Here is a 17,865-nt window from a genome sequence, read left to right as displayed (position 1 = left end):
ACAATAAATGATCCAATCCTTCAGCGCTTCAATAAAATCCACAAAAAGCAGCAGCAACTTTGACCGAACGAGTCCCAGGTGTCTCTCACCCTGCAGGTAGCTCTGTCTAATTCTGACTGTGTGCTGTGTACACCTTTTTTTGTGTTCATGAAAGAGGGTGTGGACACAGCACTGACCTCACAAGTCAAGACAGAAATCCACGCCCATCTCCATTTTGTGAGTCACCTCTCTCTCTCTCTCTCTCTCTCCTGAAAAATCCTACAGTTTCAGGTTCCCTGGGAACTCTATCCCTGTCAGTCCATTGGATTCTGAAATCGAAGGCTCAGGAAACGCTGTAAACTTTGTCGGCGGGTTTAATATTAACCAACAGGCTGGGGAGTGAGTCTGTGAAGGACTGTTTGTCCTTCTTATAAAGTGGTAGCTCTTGCTCTTTCTTTGTTTATTCATAAACAGAGTCAGCACAGCTTGCACTGTCACGTCTTGTGATGAGACACAGGTCTGGACACCACCTTGCTAAAATCCTACCCCGTCACCCTGTGAAAAAAGTCACTTTATTTTTTGTCGATTCACGTCTCACACACGCCCTACATTAGAATCTGAACTCGGAGCTCAGGGTGCTGGCAATGGGCGAGAGGGAAAAAAAAGTCATCTCTCCCGGATATTCCTGTTGGGATCGCGTCCCTCGTCGGTGAAAGTTCTCCTCTTGTGTTTTCTATCCCGAGTTAGGATCTAGGGGTGTCTGCAGCCAGAGAGTTTGTTAACGACCTGGAGTTTACATACTTGGCGTACGGATGCCTGCTTTGCCAGTCCGAGTTTTATTCCACTTCCCACAAACTCCAACACCCCGCTGATTACTCCCTCCCCATTTAGAACCCCCCCCAGTCAAATACTCGGGCAGTTACTCCTTCATTTTCGTAGCACCATCCCCACTTAATCCCTCGGTCCTTCTGCTCTGAGCCAGGCCTGACGAGATGAGTGTGAGATTTGATGCTGGATTTCAATTTGCTGAAATGGAGGAAGGGTGGGGGAGCTGTTCTTGCGAGAGAGCCAGCACTGATTTGATGGATTGAATGGCCTCTTCCTGGGCTGGAACCATTCTGCCATTTCAGACTCAAACCTCTCATCCACCCCCACCCGCATAGACCATGCACTTCACCCAATCCCTCAGCTCAGGCTCCATCAAGACTCATCGTACCCCCCCTACATGGGCTGTATCCTTGCCTTCCTTTCTTTAACGCCCTTGGTTACTGAGATTACTGAAAAGCGAAAAGAGAGTTATTTAAATGACACGCGCCCACAAAGCTCCCCTCAAATCTCAACCACCTCCCACTTCCCCATCCCACTCTCCCCTCAATCATCCCAGCTTGATGCAGAAAAATCCATCTTTTTCTCTCTCCCCCTCTCTGTCTCCAGTCTCTCTGTCACGTTGAAATGCCACTTGCCTGGCACGATTCGGGGGAAACCTACTTTATGATTGCTTTAAGGCCATTAGACTTAACGGCCGCATTCCTGGGCAAGTGGGGATGGTGATGTCCACCTGTCACTCCTGCTCACTGCTAGGTCTACCCCAAGGACCGCAAAGCTTCAAAGGGCATCTCCAGGGCAATTGAGGACGGGCAATAAATTCTGGCCCAGCCAGGCCCACGTCACTCTCATGAATACTTTTTAAAGGAAAACAAAACTGGGAATCCTGGCGGAGATTCCTCTTGTAGATTGAAGACTGGTTTCAAGGTGGAGACGGAGATCAAGTGATGCCTTTCCCTGGTGGAATTTGTGGAATTCTTTATTGCAGAGCATTGGGTCATTTATTGCATTGGAGGCCGAGATAGATTTCTAACCAGGGTGGGTATGAAGGGTTATGGGGGGAAAGGCAGAAAAGTGGAGTTAAGGATTATCAGATCAGTTGCTATCTCATAGAGTCATAGAGATGTACAGCACGGAAACAGACCCTTCGGTCCAACTTTTTCATGCCGACCAGATATCCTAAATTAATCTAGTCCCACTTGCCAGCACTTGGCCCATATCTTTCTGAACCCTTCCTATTCCTGTATCCATCCAGATGGCTTTTAAATGTTGCAATTGTACTAGCCTCCACCACATCCTCTGGCAGCTCATTCCATTCACGTACCACCCTCTGTATGAAAAAGTCCCCTTAGGTCCCTTTTAAATTTTTCCCCTCTCACCCTAAACCTATGCCCTCTAGTTCTGGACTCCTCCAACCGTGGGGGAAAAAAACCTTGTCTATTTATCCTATCTATGCCCCCCCATGATTTTATAAACCTCTATAAGATCACCCCTCATCCCCGACGCTCCAAAGAAAACAGGCCCAGCCTATTCAGCCTCTCCCTATAGCTCAAACCCTCCAACCCTGGCAACATCCTTGTAAATCAGTTCTGAATCCTTTCAAGTTTCACAACATCCCTCTCATTGAATGGCAGAGCAGACTCGATGGGTCAAATGGCCTACGTCTACAGCTTATGGTTTGATGGAATACCCCAGGCAGATACGGAGAATGTACCATTGGCATTTCTGGGGTCCTTTGACTGGTAACTGTGCATGATTCACCCCCTCCACGGGAGACTGGGCGAATGGGAAGCAGCAAAGTACTTGAGTGCTAATTGGACGCACAGAGGGAATTGACATTGTTCCATGTGCTAAATGTTTACATGCAGACGTCAAGCGTGCATGTTTGGAAAGGGAGTAGGTCACAGAACCTGCTGTGGAATTCTTTGTACATGATGCAACTTGGATATCAGGAGTTACTGTCTCCACTTGAAGGGTGTGGGACTCAGAAATATTTGGTGCTGCGTGCAAATTCAACAGAAATGGACAATAAATCAGATTGTGTGTGTGTGTGTGTGTGTGTGAGAGAGAGAGAGAAAGTGAGAAGTGAAAAATGGAAGAATGCATTAGAATCCCTACAGTGTGGAAAGAGGCCATTCGGCCCAACAGGTCCACACTGACCCTCTGAAGAGTAGCCTACCCAAACCCATTCATCTACATTTAATCCCTGACTGATGTCCCTAACCTATTCATCCCTGAGCACTATGGGTAACTTAGCGTGGCCAATTCACCTGTGCTGCACATATTTAGACTGTGGGAGGAAACTGGAGCACCCGGAGGAAACCCACACAGACACGGTGAGAATGTGCAAACTCCACACAGTTACCCGAGGCTGGAATCAAACCCAGGTCCGCTGTGAGGCTGCAGAGCTAACCATTGAGCCACAGTGCCATCTGTGCTGTAAAGAGATTGCAAGACAGAGAGGGAGAGAGGGACAGGGAGATGGAGAGACAGAGGTGATATCGAAGAGAGAGAATTTACAAAAGATGATCCCAGAATTGAGAAATTACAAAGACAGAGATTGATTAGACTGCAGCTCTTTATTAAGACAAAGCCAAGGACTGATCTGACAGAGGTATTTGAAATTGTGTGAAGAGTTTTTAGTTTGGGTAGATAAAGAGAAAATGTTTTCCGTGGACGAGATCAGGGCAGCAAATAAACGGTATTCACACAGGAGAATTCTGGATGGCAAGAATTCAGAGAGACATTAAGACATGGGAGCAAAAAATAGACCATTCAGCCCATCAAATTGCTTCTTTTGTGAGTGTTGTTGGCTAGGACTGCATTTATTCCCCAGAGGGCAGTTAAGAATCAACCACGTTGCTGTGGGTCTGGAGTCACATGTAGGTCAGACCAGGTGTGGACATCCATCTCCTTCCCTGAAGCAAGTGTGCCAGATCCATTTCCTCCCAATATTCCCCTTATTGGTTTCAAGGTCAGCATTAGTTCCGGGTTTTTATTGGATTGTAATTCCACCATCTGCCGCGGCAGGATTTGAACCTGGGTCGCAAACACATTATCCGGGTCTCTGTAGCAATAATAAGCCTTCACCTTCCACATGTCCACAGTGAGAGCATGGAACGTCAACATTGGAGATGAAACAGTCATAGAATATTCTGATAAAGGCTAGAAGAGCAAAGAGTGGATTGGGGCAGGTGTGTACAGGGAGAACCAGGCTACAGAAAGTGACAGAAAAAGCAGAAGGAGATGGAGAGTTTTCTGACCAGCCTCCCATTTCCCAATACCGATAAACCTGAGTCCATTCCCCATCCTCCAGTGCCTTGTATGTCTTCACCCACACCACTCATCCATCCTGTGTTCACTGACTTACATCAGCTCTTGGTTCAGCAACATCTTGGATTTAAAATTCTCATCCTGGTGTTCAAATCTCTCCTGCACTTTTGCCCCTGGACTATTAGCATTATATTCCAGTCTGCCTCTGACCACTGAACATAGCTGATCATCAGAGTCTAACCAAAGTGACAATCAGGTATTTGTACAAGTGAAGCAACAACACCTTCAATGATCAGATTTCACCGTGCGTGGGACCCACAGGTTCCTTTGATCAAATTTCAACACCTTGTTTGATTTGTTTATAGGATTTAGTCAAAGAGTCATAGCACGGAAACAGACCCTTCGGTACAACTTGTCCATGCTGCCTATATATTCCCAACCTAATCTGGACCCATTTGCCTGCATTTGACCCATATCCCTCGAAACCCTTCCTATTCATATACCCACCCAGATGCCTTTTTAATGTTGTAATTGTACCAGCCTCCACCACTTCCTCTGGCAACTCATTCCATACACGTACCACCCTCTGCATGAAACGTTGCCCCATTGGGTCCCTTTTAAATCTTTCCCCTTTCACCCTGAACCTATGCCCTCTAGTTCTGGACTCCCCAACCCCAGGGAAAAGGCCCTGTCTCTTTACCCTATCTGACCATTCCTGGTTGGGCCAACATTCTTCCTAATTACCCTGGAGAAGGTGGTGATAAGCTGTTGTCTACAACAGTCCATGGTGTGTCGGAACACCCTCAGTGCTGTTAGGGAGAGACTTACAGTCACTTTGACCCAGTGACAATGAAGAAATGGCAAATTGTTTTCAAGGCAAGATGGCTTTTGGCTTGAAGGGGAACTCGGGAGTGGTGGTCTTCTCATGTATCTCCTGCCCTGGTTCTTCTAGATGGTAGAGATTGCTGGATTGGAAGGCGCTGTCTAAGGAGTCTTGGTGAATTTCTGTGGTGCATCTTGTAGATGGTACACACTACTGCAACTGAGTTGGAGGGAAGGGATGTGGTGCCAATCGAGTTGGGGCTGCTTTGTCCTAGATGGTGTTGATAATCTTGAGTGTTGTTGGAACTGCACCCATCCAGGCAAGCGGGGAGTACTCCCTCACATTCCTGACTTGTGTCTTGTAGATGATGGACAGGCTTTGAGGAGTCGTGAGGTGAGTTACTCTCCAATGAAAGATGCCCTGGGTATAGCTTTAAACACCTGCCAAAGGTGCAAAATGGATAGTAACTGATTGGCTGCCCATTATTTGATGGCCTAATGATATTTTCATGACATAATTAATCCAGAGACCCTGGTAATGTTCTGAGGACCTGCCATGGCAGATGGTGGAATGTAAATTTGAATTTGATGTGAATGTGATGTGGAATGTGAATTTAATAAATATCAGCAATTAAGAGTCTGACGATGACCATGAAACCAATTGTCAGGGGCAATCCCATCTGGTTCACTAGTGTCCTTGCGGGAAGGAAATCTGCTGTCCCTACCTGGTCAGGCCTACATGTGACTCCAGACCCACCGCAATGTGGTTGACACTTACCTGCCCTCTGGGCAATTAGGGATGGGCAATAAATGCTGGGTCTAGCCAGCGATGCCAACGTCCTGTGAAGCGATTAAAAAGACATTATCTATAAGTCTCCTGCTTTTGCCAATTTGGAAAGGAAAGAAGAGAAAGAGCTTGCATTTATCTAGCAGCTCACGTGGCAGGACTATTGTGCATAGACAGCAATGCGATAATGGGGTGAGAATGCACCTTTTAATGATGCTGACTGGGGCCACTGACCCTGTACAGCAGGGGGCAGATTACCTCCCACCCGCCTGTACACAGTGTCAGGACAAACATTGGTCTAACTGTTCATCTGAAAGATAGCATCTCCAACAATGCACTGGAGAGCAACCCAGATTATATGGAGTAAGTCTCTGAGCTGGGACTCAAAACCACAATGTTCAGACTCAGAGGCAAGAGTATATTTTAGCCACAATAATAATGGTGAAGGAAATTGCGTCTGATGTAAAGCAGAAAGCTAAAAATATCATCTGATTTCCTAGTGAAGCAACTCAGAAAAATTTAAACGGTGCTTCGGTCAGACGGTGAGGTGTGTGTTGGCACTGCTGGTCCCCGTGAGGACATTCCTGACATAAACATTTCGGTTGCACAATCTTTATGAGGGAATTTATCGGTGCACTCCCTAACAGCACTGTGGCTGCACATATCCTGCTCCATCTCAGGGGCAATAACGTGAACCATAGCATCCCCCACAGTGTGGAATCAGGCCATTCAGCCCATTGAGTCCACACTGACCCTCTGAAGAGCATCCTAGTGGACAGCAAAGAACATGAGAGGCATAGATACAGGAAATAGACAAGGTCTTTTCCCTGGGGTGGGGGATTCCAGAACTAGAGGGCATAGGTTTAAGGTGAGATGGGGAAAGATTTAAAAGGGACCGAAGGGGCAACGTTTCCACGCAGAGGGTGGTGTGTCTATGGAATGAGCTGCCAGAGGAAGTGGTGGAGGCTAGAGATCATGCTCCCTACTTCATATAAAAAAAGATAGGTCACCTTAGAATTAATTAAGAACTTGCCTGAAATTACTCTCCCTGCCACTTTCATGAAAATACAATACTAACCAATTTGAATAATGGCAGAAATACATATTTTCAGAGATTCCCTACAGAATGGAAAGAGGCCATTCAGCCCATTGAATCTGCTCCCAACCTTCGAAGAGCAGCCTGCCCAGACACAGCTCCTTATTGCCATAACCTCACATTTCCCATCACCTACCAACAGGCCTTCACACCTTTGGACTGTGAGAGGAAACCGGAGCACCCGGAGGAAACCTAATGCAGATGCGGGGAGAACATGCAAACTCCACACAGAGGCTGGAATTGAACCCAGGTCCCTGGTACTGTGAGGCAGCAGTGCTAACTAGATAATACCTCTAGGTCATGATTTCCCTTAATATATGCACAGTATATACAGGGAAGTGATGGTCTCTCGGCATTATCACTGACTGCTCATCCAGAGTCAAAATGTGTAGCGCTGGAAAAGCACAGCAGGTCAGACAGCATCCGAGGAGCAGGAAAGTCAATATTTCGGGCATAAGCCGTTTCACCAGGAATGTGATGAAGGGCTTATGCCTGAAATGTCGATTCTCCTGCTCCTCGGATGCTGCCTGACCTGCTGCGCTTTCCAAGCACCACACTCTTGACTCTAATCTCTGCAGCCCTCACTTCCTGCTAATGCAGAGACCCAGATAACATTCTGGGGACCCAGCTTTGAATCCTGCCATGGTGGAATTTGAATTCAATGAAAATCTGGAATTAAGAGTCTAATGATGACCATGAATCCACTGTTGGAAAAACGCATCAAGCTCACTAATGCCCTCGAGAGAAGGAAACTGCCAAGCTGACCTGGTCTGGCCTACACGTGACTCCAGTCCCACAAAACGTGATTGATTCTTAACTGCCCTCTGGGTAATTAAGGTTGGGGAGTAAATACTGCCCTAGCTAGAGACGCCCTCATCCCGTGAATGAGTTAAAACAATTTAAGTTTGAATTTTGAATCAATTACAAATGGGTTTTGTTTTCTAGGTTCTGAGGGGTGTAATTATTTGTAGGTTTTTCTGTAGCTGCTCAGCCCATTGAGCATCTTAAGACAGGAGCAGCCTCTGATGCCAGAGTTTAGATCAGAGTGGTGCTGGAAAAGCACACAGGTCAGGCAACATCCGAGGAGCAGGAAAATTGACATTTTGGGCAAAAGCCCTTCATCACATTCCTAGTGAAACGGCTTAGGCCCGAAATGTTGACTTTCCTGCTCCTCGGATGCTGTCTGACCTGCTGTGCTTTTCCAGCGCTACACATTTTGACTCTGGATGAGCAGTCAGTGATAATGCCGAGAGACCATCACTTCCCTGTATATACTGTGCATATATTAAGGGAAATCAGGAATGGAGGCAGGAAGCCTCCAGGGTGGAGAGATAAGTGGGGAGCGGCTGCCAGTCCCAGCTGCGCCAGGGCAGACAGAGTCGTCAGAGGTCAGGAGTTGAAAGCCAGCAACGTGCCATTTTCCTTGACTCTTCCTGCCCTACTGCAGAATGCTTCCCTCACGGAAATATCACATCATGATTGGTGAGGACCATATACCATCATGTCGCTACTCTCGCTGGAGGTCCGTGAGCACCAGAGGGAGGGCACAATGCCAAAGGTGGCATCATCAGATGAAAAGCCCCATTTGATGGCGCAACAGAGATGAGAGATTGGCACTGCTGTTTAAATTGTAGGTTTTCCCATTGAGACGATCAACCACATTGTCATATCGTTTTGAAATGGAATATTGTGACTCACCTGGTGATCTTTTATACCTAACTCATACCTGGGTGTGGGTTTAAGGTTGGAATGTATTTAAGGAATGCAGATGTTTTCTCTGTATTTTGAAACCATAGATTCCTGGGAGCAGATAGCGTAGATTGCAGGAAATATCAAAGCTTTCTTATATTACAATGAGTTTCAGGTGGGGGAAGAGGGCAACATTGGCTGTATGCCAACATTACACAACTAGTGAGTACTGAGTAGACACTGAAATATTAGAGAATGACTTATTTATTCATTCAGGGCATGTGAGGATAGGTTGATAAATATTGACCATCCCTCGTTGCCCTTGAGAAGGTAGTGGAGAGTTGCTGATTTTAACCTTGGAATGAAATAGCGCATACAATGATGTTAGGGAGGGAATTGTTGAATTTTGACTGAGCAACAGGGCAGGGATAGAGATTACTTCCAGAAATGGCAAACATTACCAGGATAACTTCTCTAGAAAATGTCACACAACTTACACCATGTCAGTAAGAATGATAAAGTGCTCCTGAGAGAAAGAACTTGCATTTTTTTGGAGAAATTCCTACCAAATGCCCTAATGCGTAATTATTTTTCTTTTGAAAACAACAAATGCTGGAGATCACAGCAGGTCAGGTAGCATCCATGGAGAGAGAGCAAGCTAACATTTCGAGTCTAGATGACTTTTCATCGGAGATTATTTACTTCATTCAGTTGCAACCTCTCTGGACTTATGGAAAAACCCATTCATTCTGGAAGCTAGCTCTCTACAAGCTGTTAAATCAGAGATCACCATGGCTACAGAAATACTTACAAAGGAATCATTATACCCCTCAGATACATAGAAAACAAGACCCATTTGTTACTGATTCAAAATACAAACGTCCAAACTTAAAATAAATGATATTAAAATATTTATTGAAGATATACATAGATATCACACTCCCTACTTCATATAAAAAAAGATAGGTCATCTTGGAATTAATTAAGAACTTGCCTGAAATTACTCTCCCTGCCACTTTCATGAAAATACAATACTAACCAATTGAATAATGGCGGAATTGCATATTTTCAGAGATTCCCTACAGAATGGAAAGAGGCCATTCAGCTCATCAAGTTTGCACCCAACCTTCGAAGAGCATCCTACCCAGACCCAGCACCTTATTGCCATAACCTCATATTTCCCATTATCTATCTATCGAACCTGCACACCTTTGGATTGTGGGAGGAAACAGACACGGGGAGAATGTGCAAACTCCACACAGACAGTCATCCAAGGCTGGAATCGAACCCAGGTTGCTGCCCCGTGAGGCAGCAGTACTAACCACTGTGTCACTGGGATATCTAAGAGAAGGGCATGTCCCTTGACTAGACTGAGACCCCCCGATGACTGTGATAAGCTTCCTGGCAGAATGAAGTTATGGCAGCAGTGATGTAGCAAAAACAACAAGAAGGCAGGAACACTGTCAGGATCCAGGTCAGCTCCCAGTCAATGAGTGAGTGTGAGTGAGTGTACGTGTGAGTGTACGTGTGAGTGAATGTGAGGGTGATTGAGTGAGTGTGTGAGTGTACGTGTGTGAGTGCTATCACAGTGAGAGAGTGAGTGCTATGAAAATGAGTGAGGGAGAGGGTGGATGAGTGTTATGACAGTGAGTGAGTGAGGGAGTGAGTGCGTGAGTGAGTCCTATGACAGTGAGTGAATGCTATGACAGTAAGTGAGTGCTATGACAGTAAGTGAGTGTGAGTGAATGAGTGAGTGAGTGAATGAATCAATGCTATGACAGTGAGTGAATGAGTGAGTGAGTCAGTCAGTCAGTGCTATGACAATGAGTGAGTGAGTGCTATGATAGTAAGTGAGTGAGTGAATAAGTGAGTGAGTGAGTGAGTCAGTGCTCTGACAGTGAGTGAGGAGCCGGGGCTGTGTCCCTGAGCACACTGTGCTCTTGCTGCTTTGATACACTGAGAGGTACCCAGTGTGACCCCAGGGGCAGCATTGAAGGGCAGGAGCACCCTGGAAGTGGATTGGGATGTGATCATGTATCAGGTGCCAATGTGCATGTGGCTGGTGGCCATGACATTGTAACCTGCAGTGTTACCACGTGCCTAACATGGACATGTTCAGAGCAGGTGGTGAGCTGACCCCACCAGCTGCTCAGTCTGGCTTCTGGACGTTGACCTTGTTTTGGCAGGTTTGGGATGATGGGAAGCTTCTTATTAATGAGGCCAACTGGACTGCTCACAAGTAATGACCTGTGTCCGTTGGCATCACAATAGTACCCAGTCAGAAACTTTCCATACAGGGTGGTAAAAGTGTGAATGATGGCGTGGTTAGCTCCTGACATTGTGATAGACCACCCATCCCACTGTAGGCCACGGTGTTCTTGCGATTAGGCCCACAATGCTCTGATTCTCTCTCTATCATTGCCACCTGGTCTGCTGGGATTTTCCATCTTGACTGGTTTTCATTCACATTAGTAACCCATCACCTTCACTTCAGGGAAGGAAACTGCCATCCTTACCTGGTCTGGCCTACATGTGACTCTCAGTTGCCCTCGGAAATGGCACAGCAAGCCAATCTGTGGAAGGGCAATGAGGGATGGGCAAGTAAATGTTAGCCTGGCCCAGGACACCCAGTCCATCGGAGAGTGATTAGATTAGATTAGATTAGATTACTTACAGTGTGGAAACAGGCCCTTCGGCCCAACAAGTCCACACCGCCCCGCCGAAGCGTAACCCACCCATACCCCTACATCTACATCTACCCCTTACCTAACACTACGGGCAATTTAGCGTGGCCAATTCACCTGATCTTACTTCACCCTGCATTGCCGAGATCTCTTTTGGATGTTGACCTGGGACTCTGTATGGCTGCTATATTATTAACATGTAAACAGTTTGAAAATCAGACTTATGTACAGGGTGTGAAGGCCATTGAATGAGGACCACTGTTCCTGCTGGCTGTCCTGGTCAATATCTGTCTCTGAACAACTCAAATGGAGTCAGAATATCTGAGCAATATTGCACTCCTGTTTCTGGCATCTACCTACGTGAAGGTTAGCTGCCACACTTACCACATTGCAATAGCAAAAATCCTCAAAGCATCGGTTGCATCCTCTTCCTAGCCCTAACACAAACCCTAATCCTTATTCTAACCCGAATTCTCATCCTAACCCGAACCCTAACTCAAACCCTAATCCTCATCCTAACCCTAATCAAAACCCAAATCCTAATCCTCATCATAACCCTAACGCAAGCCCTAATTCTCATCCTAACCCTAACCATAACCAAAACCCTAATCTTCATCCTAACTCTAACCCAAACCCTAATCCTCATTCTAACCATAATCCTCATCCTAACCTGAACCCAAGCCCTAATCCTCATCCGAGCCCGAACACAATCCCTAATCCTCATCCTAACCATCATCTAACCCTAATCCTAACCTTAATCCTAACCCTTGTCTTTATCCTAACTCTGATCCTGACTCTAATCATAACCATAACCTTAATCCTAACCCCTGTCTTTGTCTTTATCCTAACCTTAACCCTAACCCTAACTCTAACCTTAATCCTAACCCTAACACAAACCTTAACCCAAACCCTAAACCTAACCCTAACTCTAACCCTAACCCTAACCCAAACCCAAACCCTAAACCTAACCCTAACTCTAACCTTAATCCTAATCCGAACACTAACTCATACCCTAACCCATCCTGAGTAGTGGAAGGTGCTCAGAAAGGGAATGGGATAAACGCAGGGCAGAAAATGGTGATGTGATGCTGAAAAAGCAATGGGATTGTCACTAATTGGCAAGCAGTTTTGAAAAGCATGAAAAGGCACGAGTGTGATTTACAAACACAAGTCTTTCTATCTAGGTCACAGCAAAACTAATCAATAGCACTCTCTGATAGCCTGACTTCGATGTCAAGCTGTTGGCTGTCACACTGATTCAGCTACAGCTCAGCAACGGGTCGATAATTTATAGACAATTTCTGCTTAAAAGGCAGGCCTTTGAGGAATGAGGTCTCCTTAGGTATCAGCTGTGTGATCAGTCAGTGCTGGTATAAAAGGCCATTTATTGTTGGGAATTAATCCTGATTTAAACACATTTAATTCTCTTAGTAACTCATAATTTTAAGCAATGGAACTGCCAGCTGGATAGAAGTTGCAATACATCCATCTTCAATAGTCACTACTTATTACTCTCCTGGCTTCTGTATCACTTTATTCATTACATAATACTCCTACTTCCTGGCATTGCTCCTGGTAAGCTAGCCTGAATCTGTACACCATGTTAGAATCATCACAACGTGGAAGCAGGCCCTGTGGCCCATCAAGTTCACACTAATCTTCCAAAAAGCATCCCACTCAGACCCACCCCATGGCTAGCCCAATCCTCCCTGAACACAATAGGAAATTTAGCATGGCCAATCCACCCTAACCTGCACATCTTTAGACTGTGGGAGGAAACCCACACAGACACAGGGAGAAAGTGCAAACTCCACACAGACTGTTATCAGAGGGTGGAATTGAACCCAAGTCTCTGGGGCTGCAAGACAGCAGTGCTAACCACTGAGCCACCGTGCCCTTCCCTCAGTTGGTTAGAACAAGGTTAATTTAAGAGGAATCCCTTCCCCCAGGGATACACTTTTCTGGTCCAAATGTACTTAGAGATAAATTTCCATCTACAAGGCATAGGTCGTGTGATGGAATATTCCCCATTTGCCTGGATGGGGGCTGCTCCAACAATACTCAAGAAGCTTGATACAATCCAGAACAAAGCAGCCACTTGATTAGCACTATATCTACTCCCTCCACCATCGACGCTCAGCAGCAGCAGTGTGTACTATCCACAAGTTGCACTGCAGAAATTCACCAAAGATCCTTCCAACAGCACCTTCCAAACCCATGACCACTTCCATTTAGAAGGACAAGGGCAGCAGATATATGGGAACCCCACTGTCTCTAAATTCCCCTTCAAGCCACTCACCATTCTGACTTGGAAATATATCGCCGTTCCTTCACAGTCTCGGGGTCAAAATCCTGGAATTCTCTCTGTAAGGGCATTGTGGGTCTACCTACAGCACATGGACTGCAGAAGTTCAAGCAGGCAGCTCACCCCCACCTTCTCAAGGGGCAACTAGAGATGGGCAATAAATGCTGGGCCCAGTCAGAAACACCAGGTTTGGGGCAGGATCATAGGACACAGAATTTATAGCACAATATCATAGTGTCATGCGACTGATATGATATATTGAACAAACCTAAATTGCTGTTAAGTCCTGATCCTGCCCTACTAGCTACCTGATGAAGGAACGTCGCTCCAAAAGCTTGTACTTCCAAATAAACCTGTTGGACTATAACCTGGTGTTGTGTGATTTTTAACTAGTAACATTGACATTGATAGTAAAGCAGTTGATTTCATGACATTTGCGGATGCAAATTAGTTGACAGGCCTTTACCCTATCCCCTTTTTGATGATGAACTAATTGCCAATCCTGGTTTGCATGACTCAGAGTGAGGATGAGTCTTCCTTCACCTACTGTGCAAGGGTGTCTATCTATAATCCCCAGGCTGTGACCTTCTCAGTACCATAGTCCACAGGAGCACATACGTCCACTGGCATGCACAGACCAGGGGCTATGGTTGATTTTCACCCCTATTTCCGCATATTCCTGGAAGGGTAACACGCGAACATCTCTGAAGTTTGGTATTTAATCCATAGGAATGCTTTTCTATTTAGAGAGGTATTAAGATTAGATTACTTACAGTGTGGAAACAGGCCCTTCAGCCTAACAAGTCCACACCAACCCACCGAAGCACAATCCACCCAGACCCATTCCCCTACATTTACCCCTTCACCCTACACCACGGGCAACTTAGCATGGCCAATTCACCTCACCTGCACATTTTTGGACTGTGGGAGGAAACCCACACAGACACGGGGAGACTGTGCAAACTCCACACAGACAGTCACCTGATTGATTTGATTTGATTTATTATTGTCGCATGTGGCTAGGTGCAGTGAAAAGTTTTGTTTTGTGTGCAGTACAGGCAGATCATACTATACAAAGTGTATTAGGGTATTAGAACAGAGCGAGGAATACAGTGTTACAGCTGCAGAGAAGGTGCACAGACGGCGAGGTCAACATTAGATTTAGTATTTGAGAGGTCCACTCAGAAGTCTAATAGCAGTGGGGAAGAAACGGTTCTTGAATCTGTTGGTCTGTGCATTTAAGCCTTTGTACCTTCTGCCTGATGGAAGAGATTATAACCAGGGGGTGGGAGGGCTCTCTGAAGATGCTGGCTGCCTTTCTGAGGTAGCGGGAAATGTAGATGGAGCCAATGGATGGAGGGTTGGTTTGTGTGATGGACTGGGCTGTGCTTACAACTCTGTAGTTTCTTACAGTCCTGGGCAGAGCAGTAGCCATACCAAGCCGTGATATATCCAATTAAATGCTTTCTATGGGGCGTCCATAAGAGACTCTGTTATTGCTGTAGCCATAGGAGCTCACAGTGCAGTTGGTTTGAGTTGCATCTCTCCCTTTGAAGGGTTGCTATTTGACGCCCCCTTGGCACTTTTACAGCAGTGGTATTCAATAATTCCTCTCTGAATTCACAACCTCTGTCATCTTTTACCTGGACAGACTCTTCTGAATTAGGAGTTCCGTTTGTCAGGAAGTGATATGATGTTATGATCCGTTGTCATGACATAAGCATGTCGCAATGCCAGCCACATGTTTGGGCTCGAACACCACACCTGCCAAACACTACGCTAGTGACAGTTTCATTGTTTCCCTGTGATTGGCAGCTGCTGGTTTACCTAACCCCTCATCAAAGGAAGGCAAACCAACCTGTTTTATAGCCTTTTTAAATTCAAAATGGTTTTACCTTAGAATGGGAGGGACTGAATACCTGTGGACATATTTCACATCATGCAGAGGAGATGGAATTTTATCGGGCAGCAGAACACAACAGCCCAGGGTGTTATTCTAATGATAAATGTTCTCTCTAAGCTGCAACATTCAGTCAGTAGCCATTCTTCAAATGAAGGCTCAGGGTTGTAAATGTTGTGGCATAATCATAAATTCAAGCATTATCCCCAGTTTAATGAGTTGGGGAGGAGTCTTTAAGCCCTGGCTGGAGGAGGGAAGGCTGCTTGGGATGTCAGGCAGTTGTATAACGATGCAATCCGAGCAGACCATAGGACTGCACAGAGAGTTATGATGGGTGGTGGCGTAACCTGAGGGTCACCATGCCTCAGGCAATGGGCTAGTTTGAGGAGGACACTCCTTCATTGCGACCTCACTCAGTGTGGGAATTGACCTCATGTGGGTTGGTGTCACTCTGCATTGCAAACCAGCTATTCAGCTATACATCTACTACAGGAGGGAATAGTTGATTAGCTGGAAAGTTGTTTCACCCATGGCAACGCATCAGCCAATTGGAGCCAAATTCACGAATAGCAACACCTCAGCCAATTACAACCAACTTGCCAAACAATCAGCACCTTTTCCCCTATTGTAGCTATTGTTGTGATGATTTGAAATTTGGCATTCTTGCATGTGTCCTGATCAGCGCAAGAAGAAAAACTGTAACATCGTGTCTCTCTGCTTAGCAAGTTTCAAGTTCTGTACTCAGTTGGCGACGGTTCTCTGCCCTTTTGACTTTGTTTAGTAGTTCTGTCTTAGTTCATTCTTCCACCAGCTTGCTCTTAAGATCCTTCTGACGCTGCTGATTTTCTTTCCTTCCTCTGTCCCAGTGCCGTACGTCTCACATTCAGGTTCAGTCAGCCCAGAGACCCCTATCTCATCAGGATATAGACTGGGCTCAAAATGGCCGATAGGATTGACTAATTACAGGGGTTGGAAGGACCCTACAGGCCGCTTAATGTGTTTAATGGATGCCAGGGGGAGTCAGCGTAGCTTAGTTGGTTTGTGAAGCGTGGGTTCAATTCCCATCACTGGCTGAGGTTACCATGAAGAACTGTCCTTCTCAACCTCTTCCCCCTCCCCAGAGATGCGGTGACCCTCAGGTTAAAACAGCCACCAGTTGGATCTCTCTAACAAGAAAGCAACCTTATGATTTGATAAGCCTATGGTGACTTGACTTGCTTAATGGATGCTATTATGCAGGAAGGAAATGATGAGGGAGCATTGGAAAGTAGGTGTAGGCAACTCATCCCTTTGAGCTTACTTCAGCATGATCATGACTGACCATCCACCTCCTTGTCCTGTTCCTCTCCACGTCCTTTGATCCCTTTAACCCTACAGTTATTTTTAAATCAACCTGTTAGGGGATTTTATGGCACACCTCTGGAGAATTTGGGACTTGAACCTCCTGGCTGAAAGTAGGGACACTACCATTGCATCACAAGAGGCCCTTCCTTTAGCCCTCAGTCTAGAAGGGGAATAAGGATCACCTTATTCCATTTGAGAAAATGTGTTTGCACCTCACAAGGAGCTGTGAGACAGGAGGGTTATAAATGCTTATGTACTCACGGTTCTCCCTAACCCACTACGAACCAGGAATATCAGATAATCACCAATAAATCCAACAGGCAACTCGGGAGAAACCCTTTCTACCAGAGAGTGGTGAGAATGCGGAATTACAACCACAGAGGGTGGTTAAGACGGACAGTGTAGATGTATTTAGGAAGAAAATGGATAGACATATTAGACAGAAAGGAAGAGAAAGTCTTGTTGAGAGAGTGAATAAAGTGTGGGCTGGAGACTCTTGAGTATTGAACACTTGGGCCAAATGACCTGATGACTGTGCCTGCAGCTAATGGAGTCATTAGCTCTAGAATTCTCTCTTTAAATCTGCAAATCTCTCCAATTCTCTTTCCATTCTTTCAAACCTAACTCTTTCCTTCAGCTTTTGGGCAGTTTTCCCAAAGATCTCCACATGTCACTCAGCGGTAAAAAAAATGTTAAAAGCACCTTGTGATGTTAAAGACGCAATATAAATGCAAGTTGTGTTTGTAGATTCTATGTTAATACCAATGTGTATACACAGTGGATGCATGTTTGGAGAATAAGCAGCTAGCGCTCCATGAACGAAGTTTAACTCAATCATTTTTAATTTCTTTTTGACAAGGAGGCTCGACTGCTTACTCGGTGCTCCCAAAGGCAGGTATTTCATCAAGTTTTATAGCTTGCCAGCTTGTTGTGTACAATAACATTGCGAATATGAACACACTCCACTTGCCCATATTAAAGTGTGAAATTAGCCCTCTGATCTCTCTGAAGTGGGAAGCTAGCTAGTTAGGGAATATCAACTTATAAGATGCAGAATAAAAGTGGAATTGAACCAGGAATCACAAGCGTTGGCGGAGTCAGATCTCTGAGTTCTGTGTTGCTGCAGGAATGCTTCCCTATGTTTCTTTGCACCTATTACAG

At 45.6% G+C, this 17,865-nt stretch overlaps 2 protein-coding genes across 2 annotated transcripts in view; one reads left to right on the top strand and one right to left on the bottom strand.

Moving 5' to 3' along the window:
* LOC140489335 (epidermal growth factor receptor kinase substrate 8-like protein 1) overlaps positions 1–158 on the bottom strand; it is a 107,541-nt gene extending 107,383 nt beyond the window's left edge. The window contains exon 1 of the mRNA XM_072588777.1: positions 3–158. The gene's annotated coding sequence lies outside the window, so the exon portion shown is untranslated. The remainder of the gene's footprint in view (positions 1–2) is intronic.
* The window catches only part of LOC140489334 (SH3 and multiple ankyrin repeat domains protein 1-like), a 431,419-nt gene that overhangs the window by 2,662 nt on the left and 410,892 nt on the right, over positions 1–17,865 (top strand). The window lies entirely within an intron of this gene.

Source organism: Chiloscyllium punctatum, chromosome 18 (genome assembly GCF_047496795.1).
Source record: "Chiloscyllium punctatum isolate Juve2018m chromosome 18, sChiPun1.3, whole genome shotgun sequence".
Lineage (NCBI taxonomy): Eukaryota > Metazoa > Chordata > Chondrichthyes > Orectolobiformes > Hemiscylliidae > Chiloscyllium > Chiloscyllium punctatum.
Note: the sequence above shows the minus strand (reverse complement) of the source record. Positions and strands in the feature narration are given on the sequence as shown.